We start from the raw sequence: 7,548 nt of genomic DNA on the forward strand, positions 1-7,548 counted from the left end.
TCAAACGTGGGAGGATATGCTGAGAGCATGTACCCTGGAATTCCAAGGTAACTGGGATGAAGACTTACCTCTAGTAGAATTTTCCTATAATAATAGTTTCCACTCGAACATCAAGATGGCACCTTATCACGCTTTGTATGGAGAAAAGTGTCGAACACCGTCATGTTGGCTGGAAGCTGGGGAAAAGCAATTTATGGGACCTGAAATAGTCCATCAGACTGCTGAAAAGTTGAAAGTGATTAGGGAAAGGATGTTAGCTGCTCAAGATCGTCAAAAGAGCTATGCTGACAAGAAAAGACAACCGATATCATTCGAAGTTGGAGATTCGGTTTTACTTAAAGTCTCACCGTGGAAGGGACTTATAAGGTTTGGTAAGAGGGGGAAATTGAGTCCAAGGTTTATTGGACCGTTTAAAGTTCTTTAGAGGATCGGGAATCAAGCTTACAAGCTAGAATTACCTGAAGAACTGGAAGGTATTCATAATATCGTTCATGTGTGTTATTTGAGAAAGTTCACGGGAGATGTGCCCGACATAATTCCCATTTCTGAATTAAGGTTGGATGAAAACAAGAGGTTAATTGAAGAACCTGAGGCAATCGTTGACCGTAAGACTAAGAAGTTGCGACGCAAGATGGTCGATTTAGTGCCTGTGCGTTGGAAACATACGAATGGGTCAAATGTCACCTGGGAAACGGAGAGTGGCATGATGAGTCGCTACCCGTATTTGTTTGCTGATGTGTGATTCCGGGGACGGAATCATTCTAAGGGGGAGAGAATTGTAACGCCCGTGTTTCTAGGCTAGGCATTAATATTGACATAATATTCTAGGTTAACCTTTGTAACTCATTTTGGAAGAAATGAAAAGGAATTATGTGAATTATGTGTTTTATACTTAATTACTAGGATTTAATTAATTAAGAATAAAAATGAGCGTCGAATATAAATATTAGATAAAGCCGATATCTATTAAGAAAGGTGTAGTGGTCGTGACAAGGATTACGTATAAAGAAAGATGATCTAGTCATGGGTAGATGAATTAGATGATGTGTGATGAAATAAAAATTGATGAGAGGTATCGATGTTTAAGATGATCTAGTCATCTAGCAGAGTATAGACAACGGCCACAGACTACTGTAGATAGTCCAGTGGAACGTTAGCAGACTCGTAATCGGTAGGTATGTTTGAACTATATGTTCATAAGGTGTTCTCGAACTATATGTTCATTAGGTATTTTTGAACTATGTGTTCATCTGATAGTTTTTCTTTTTGACACTATTACGTGTCGGGGTACGGGAGCGTACGGGAGTACTTTATTAGTATTTTCCCTATACTTTTTATTTTGAGGAGCTTTGGAGTCTTCGTTTCTTTCATGAAGTGATCGGACGAGCTTCATGAGTCAGCGTTTCCGTTCTCAATGCCGGATAGGGTGAGTCAGGGGGTAAAATACCTCACGATATTCAGATCACGGCTAGGCAAAGTTCGATGCTGGATAGGGTGAGTCTGGGGGTTACATACCTCACGATATTCCGATCACTGCTAGGCAAAGTTCGATGCTGGATAGGGTGAGTCTGGGGGTAAACTACCTCACGATATTCAGACCACGGCTAGGCATTGATAACTACCCCTGACTTAATTGTCTTGTGGTTTTATCTTTTACGAACGAAGGTTCGTGGTGAAACTTATTCCATTCATCTCATTTGATGTCTTTTTCGATCCTCGTTTGCTGCTAAGGAATTTCTGAAGCAGTTTCGTTAGTTGGTTGTTCATATCGATCCTTTAGGCTAGATCTAGTAAGATCACTGTAGAGGATCAGTATGTGGGGATCGACGTTTGTTAGTGCTTGTAGTATAAACCTTGGGCAGCGATGGACTTCGTGCCTATTCCTTAGGAAAATTCCTTAGGAATGAGTGATAGATGATTCCTAGGGTAACTCCTTAAGAAATAAAGGAGATAATTAGGATTGGGTAATTGGGTTGATTGTTTGATGTTTAAACATAATAAATTTATTTATTGTGGGTTGAAAACCCTATATGCTCACCAGGCTCCCAAGCCTGACCCACTCAGCTTATTTGTATCACAGGTATCGATACGATGTTGCTTTACACTGAGAGATTAAAAAGGAGAAGTAGATCACTAGTGTAAATTAATGTAAGTTTTGTTTATGCTTATGTTTTTGTATTGACAATGACATCCCAGTGGTTTAAATGAATAAAATACATTTCTTCATAAATGATTTGATAACATATTTATCATGTTTTTATGGGAACAAATTCCGCAACACTTTTAATCAAATGATTACTCTGGTTTTATTTTAAAAAGCATAAACGAAATCGCTCTTTTCTAGCCGTGAAATTGGGGATGTCACAGACTCAAAGTCCGAGCACCGAAGTCGAGATAGCAGAGATGAGCCGAGTACCTTACGCTTCCGCAGTTGGCTCGATCATCTATGCTATGACTTGTACTCGCCCTGATGTGGTCTTCGCTTTGAGCATGGTCAGTAGATATCAAGGGAACCCTGGCAAAGCACATTGGACCGCAGTCAAGAATATACTTAAGTACCTTCGGAGTGTTGGATTAATGTCTAAGTCCATAACTATATTTGGTATGTACTTGACCCGACCCGGCATGGTCCATTTGGGTTTCACTTCACCGGCACAATTTATATGGATAGTCTTTTGAGAATAGTATATTTATGATTTATATTAATATATTATAAGTTCTAATATATTAATATGGAATCATATTATTTAATTAGTATTGATCAAGAATTAATTTAGAATTAATTAAGTGATCAAAAAGAACTAATTAAATATGGACTCTTATATATATGGAATGGGCCAAGTTCATTTAGGTTAGGCTAAGCTTTCATGGATGGTCCATGGAGCTTTTAACCCATGGATCCTATGTAAATGAAAGGTCATGGGTATTAGGGTTTACATGGATGTAACCCTAATCCTCCATAATATATAAAGGGGTCCTTGTCTCACAAAATTGGCACAAGTTTGTGAAAATAAGAGCGGGCCGATTTTAGTGTGCATACATATTCTCTCAAGTTCTTCCAAGGTGTTTTGGTGATTTGTGATTCCATTTGAGGCTTCCATACTATTGGGGCTAAGCTCTTAAAGCTTGAAGACATCAAGCTACATCAAAAGGTATGTCATCTAACTAGAACTTTGTAGTATAGGTGCTTCATAATATGCTAGTTAGGATGAAACCTTGGAATAGTTAATATTTGCATGTATAATAGAGAAAACATAGATCCAAGGTTTATAGGGTTGCATGTACACCATAGGAGTGTTAGAATGCTCAATACCCAACAGTGGTGTCAGAGCCATGGGTTGTTTTCTGTTATATTGATGCAAATGTTTTATTTTCAAGTTGAAAAAAAAAAGAAAAAAAACATGACGTTTGTCAAATTTTAAGATAATTACTTGTTTTTGTGAAAAACTAATTATTTGTAAAATTTGAATCATTTGCTATATGAGTTGAATTAGGTCAAATTTAGTAAAAGATAAAATGATATGATTATTTTATTAGTTTTAAAAGTTTGATCTAAAGAGTTTTTTGAAACCTCCATAAGTTATGGATATGAAAAGGTTTTTTAAAAAAATTGATTCAAAGTTTTTTATGGAGTTACAAAACTTGGTCTTAATGTTTTAAAGAATTCCATAACTTGTTCTTAAGTTATGGAACATGAAAAGTTTCATCATAAAACAAGTATTTAACTCCATAAGTTATGGAATCCAAAAGTTTTCAAGAGTTACAAAACTTGCCCTCAAGTTTTGGAATTTGGAAAAAGTTTTTTATGATAAAAAAAAAGAATTGAATTCTAAAACTCTTGGGTTCATAACTTAAACAATTAATTAAATGGTTTTAATTTTGAATTTAATAATTGGAATTATGATGTTTTTATTGAATAATTCAATTAACTCTTATGGACTTTATTAATAGATAATTAAAGTGTTTAATTAAAAGAAAATTAATAATTCCATAATGACATGGTTTAAATTTAATTAAATTAAGAGTATAGTTTAATTAATAGATTAAACCACCAAGTATTTTAAATGTCTAAAATACACCCTTATACTATTATAATATTAAAAGTTTAATACATTATATGTATAAGAGCAAGTCGTCTTACCATTAGTAGGCCTCATTCACGAAGCCGGTCTATAAGGGGGGTATAAGGTTACTGCCTATAAAATGGCAGTTTAATGGGTGTCCACTCTCACCCACCGCTTCCTTGACTGGTGGAGGGTCGTTAGCCGAACAGGTAGGACAAGGACTATAATTCTCCCTTCATTATAAGTATAATGATAAATACTAAGTAACTAAACACTTATAAATTCCCAATCTTAGTTACTTAGGAAAATGTGAATAAGGTGCTAATCAATGAAATTACACTTTGCACTTTGTTTAAGCTGTTAGTGGAGCGTGTGTGGTTAACCGGCACACTAACCTGGACTTAACAAGGTAGGCAAAGGGTAACTTAATGTTTATCATAGTATCGTTGGAGCGTGTGTGGTTAACCGGCACATCGATTGAGGGGTAAATATTAAGGGTACCAAGTATATTTGCATGGTTACTTCACACCTTGTTTTGTGATCCTCGGCATCCCAGTCACAAAACCTGAAGGACACACTCGAGATTGAAACATGTCATTGAAAAGTTCAATGAATCTCAAAATAATCTAGGAGTTTCAAAACCAATTAAAACCTAATAATACATTTCGTTTATCTTGGTGGAAATTGGTGAATTGTCATTCACTTACCTTCAAATATTTTATAGCTTGGATTACGGCATCCCTCTTCCAAGTTATAAAATAGTTTGTTGGGTCCTAGCCTTAATATATCATATTGGGTGTTATATTAAGGACTTAAATCAACTTTACGTGAATTTCTCCCATTGTTGATGTCTGGTTTAGACAACAATGATCTTCCTAAACCAAGCTTTCCTAATGAATATGACTTCCCGAGTTTGGCTCATGGAAGTCATACTTCTCTTCCTCCACCTCCTCCAATTATTCTCCCTAACCCACAAGTTCAAGGTCACTCAAGCCCTAATGGCAAGCAAGGTCTATGTGTGATCACATCTTAGAGATGAAGTCACATATTGACAAGCCGGGAGAGTTGGGTGTCAAAGTCTTGAGAAAGTTGTATGTTCAATCACTTTCTAAGTCACATAGTGAGTTCCTTTGGGACTACTATGAAACAAACTATGACATGAACCTTAATGATCATATCTATTTGCTTGGTGCTGCTGAATCAGCAATGATTTGGAACGATAGTAAAGCAAATTTGATTAGAAGATCAACTTCCCAAAAACTTTATGGACAGTGACAATGGTGACACTGGAAATCCAGAAAAAGCATTCTCTTCCCAATGGAAAGGGATTGGCCATAGTCAACTCGGTTGACCAAATGGTAAAGAGAAAGGCTAAGTCTGAGATAGTCCCATTACCAAAGGGTCCATATGTTTATTTTTCCAAAGGAAGGGGCGTTGATTGCAAAGCTGTCAAATTTACCTAAGGATGTTAAAGTCAATAAGTTTGACTCTACATCAGATAGATCCCATTATCTAACTCTGTTAAGTTCTATTCTGAGATCCTCATTACATGATGTGACTGGGTCACATGTTGATGTTTTAAGAATCAAAGAATAGAGAGAAATCTTAAAGGAAGTATATGTTGATTCTGATCGCGAAGGTGGATTTCGATCGCATCAGAATTTTGAGCAGTTGCTTAAGAAGTTATGATATATTGCTAAGGAATAGATAACAACAATTTTCCATGTGGATTGTAAGGATAAGTTTTTCCGCAAAGTTTTAAAATAAAATAAAATTGTTTAATTTTATTTATTTGAAGTATCCTTACAATGGCATTTGTGGAAAATTGTTGCTTATATGATTCCACTGACAGCAATATTGGAAAATGGATTTGATTCTTTCATTTGTGGTAGTGTCTAAATTTACCAAATCAGGAAAGTTCCTCATCGCCCAAGTTTCAATTGGACCGAAACTTGGAATCATGCAAGTTGAATAGTATGATGCATGAGAACTTTCAAGCATTGGAAAATCAAGACTAATTACTTGTTCACATGGATGTGTGAGTCAAGTGAAGGACTAAAGGGATTGAGTACACATTCTTGTGCACTGGTCATGTCCACCACAAAGCTCGTTAAGACTATTTAATTTACTAAAGTTTAGTAAATATGGTTATACTTACAAGTTTAAGTATAATTCTGAAACATTGGGAAAGTCTCAATGTATGGCAGAACGAATGGGAAGAATCAAATTAGGCAGAAAGATAAACGTTTCTCAAATCTGAAAAGATGGGAGAGTACTTTAGTATCATGTTTGTGATCATCTTAATGATTTAGAAATCATATCACAATTAGTCCTCTAAAGGTCATCTTAGTGCATTCTTATGACTAAGAAGAGGAGTCATGAATTGTTGAAACGGTTAGATCAGGAAGATGAGTCATACTTCGTTCTAAAACAATTCTTAGAGTCATACTCCAGGATTGTAACTTGAGTGACATATCTTAAAGAAAGGTTTAAAACACTTGTCAAATGTAAGAGTAAAAGTGTCCTACTCTTGTACATTTGAAATTGGTAAGTTGTGATGTTTTGGATAAAACAAAGACCAACTAAGGCCAATTGTGTGAAGTGTTTGTCTTGATAAAGAATCCGCACTATCTCTTGAATATTTGGCAAGATAGTCTTATATGTCAAGAGGATAGTGGGAGTCTTAAAGATCCTAAAAATAATTTCAAGAATTAATCAAGAATAAAACCTGAGGTTCTTCACTAGCACACGACTTGAGGTTTATAACCTATCGTGTTGACATATTCTGTGCCCATTCCAGTTAAAGTTGGCTTTGCATAGGAGTTCTGAAAGTTCTCAATTGGTTGCATAACAACTTGGAAGCAATGGCAGGCCCTGTACCGCCAGGTGGCAAGAAGTTAAGATTGCATAAGTTCAGTCCATATGAGTTTGGATTTGTCATTATCCTTGTCTTGTGACTATGGTTTTGACGATTCACATGGATAAGAACACATACACCATAAAATCTAAGGGTCATAAGGTTTCTCTCCGATTCATGAAAATGATGGTGAGGAAACACTTCCACCAAGTAGATTTGAAGCAGATGGCAAAAGGTCTAAACAATTGAGACTATGATTACGGCATCCCTTCTCATAGTTCTGAAATTGTTTAGACACACATGCATGCTATCTAAGGAAAGGTGTATGATTTTGATAAAGTTTTATCAAAGTATCTCGTATCAGAAATCGGAACTTTGGTAAGAAAGTCAATAAAGTATTGATTTCTAGAAGTCCAGTTGATTTCTGAGTACATGTCAAAGCTAGTGGGAGCATAAGTGTTATGCTAATAATCATCATGTTAGTGGGAGCATGATAATTATTGTTAGTGTTGCAAGTTAGCAATGTTAATTATAGAAAACAAAAGTTTCAATTCGTGAGGCTGCAGGGATTGAAAAAGTTGTTTTGCTATAATTAAGGGAGAGGATATACTTCATTTCAGTTCTAAA

Source organism: Lactuca virosa, chromosome 3 (assembly GCF_052849685.1).
Source record: "Lactuca virosa cultivar CGN04683 chromosome 3, Lactuca_virosa_CGN04683_v6, whole genome shotgun sequence".
Taxonomy (NCBI): Eukaryota; Viridiplantae; Streptophyta; class Magnoliopsida; order Asterales; family Asteraceae; genus Lactuca; species Lactuca virosa.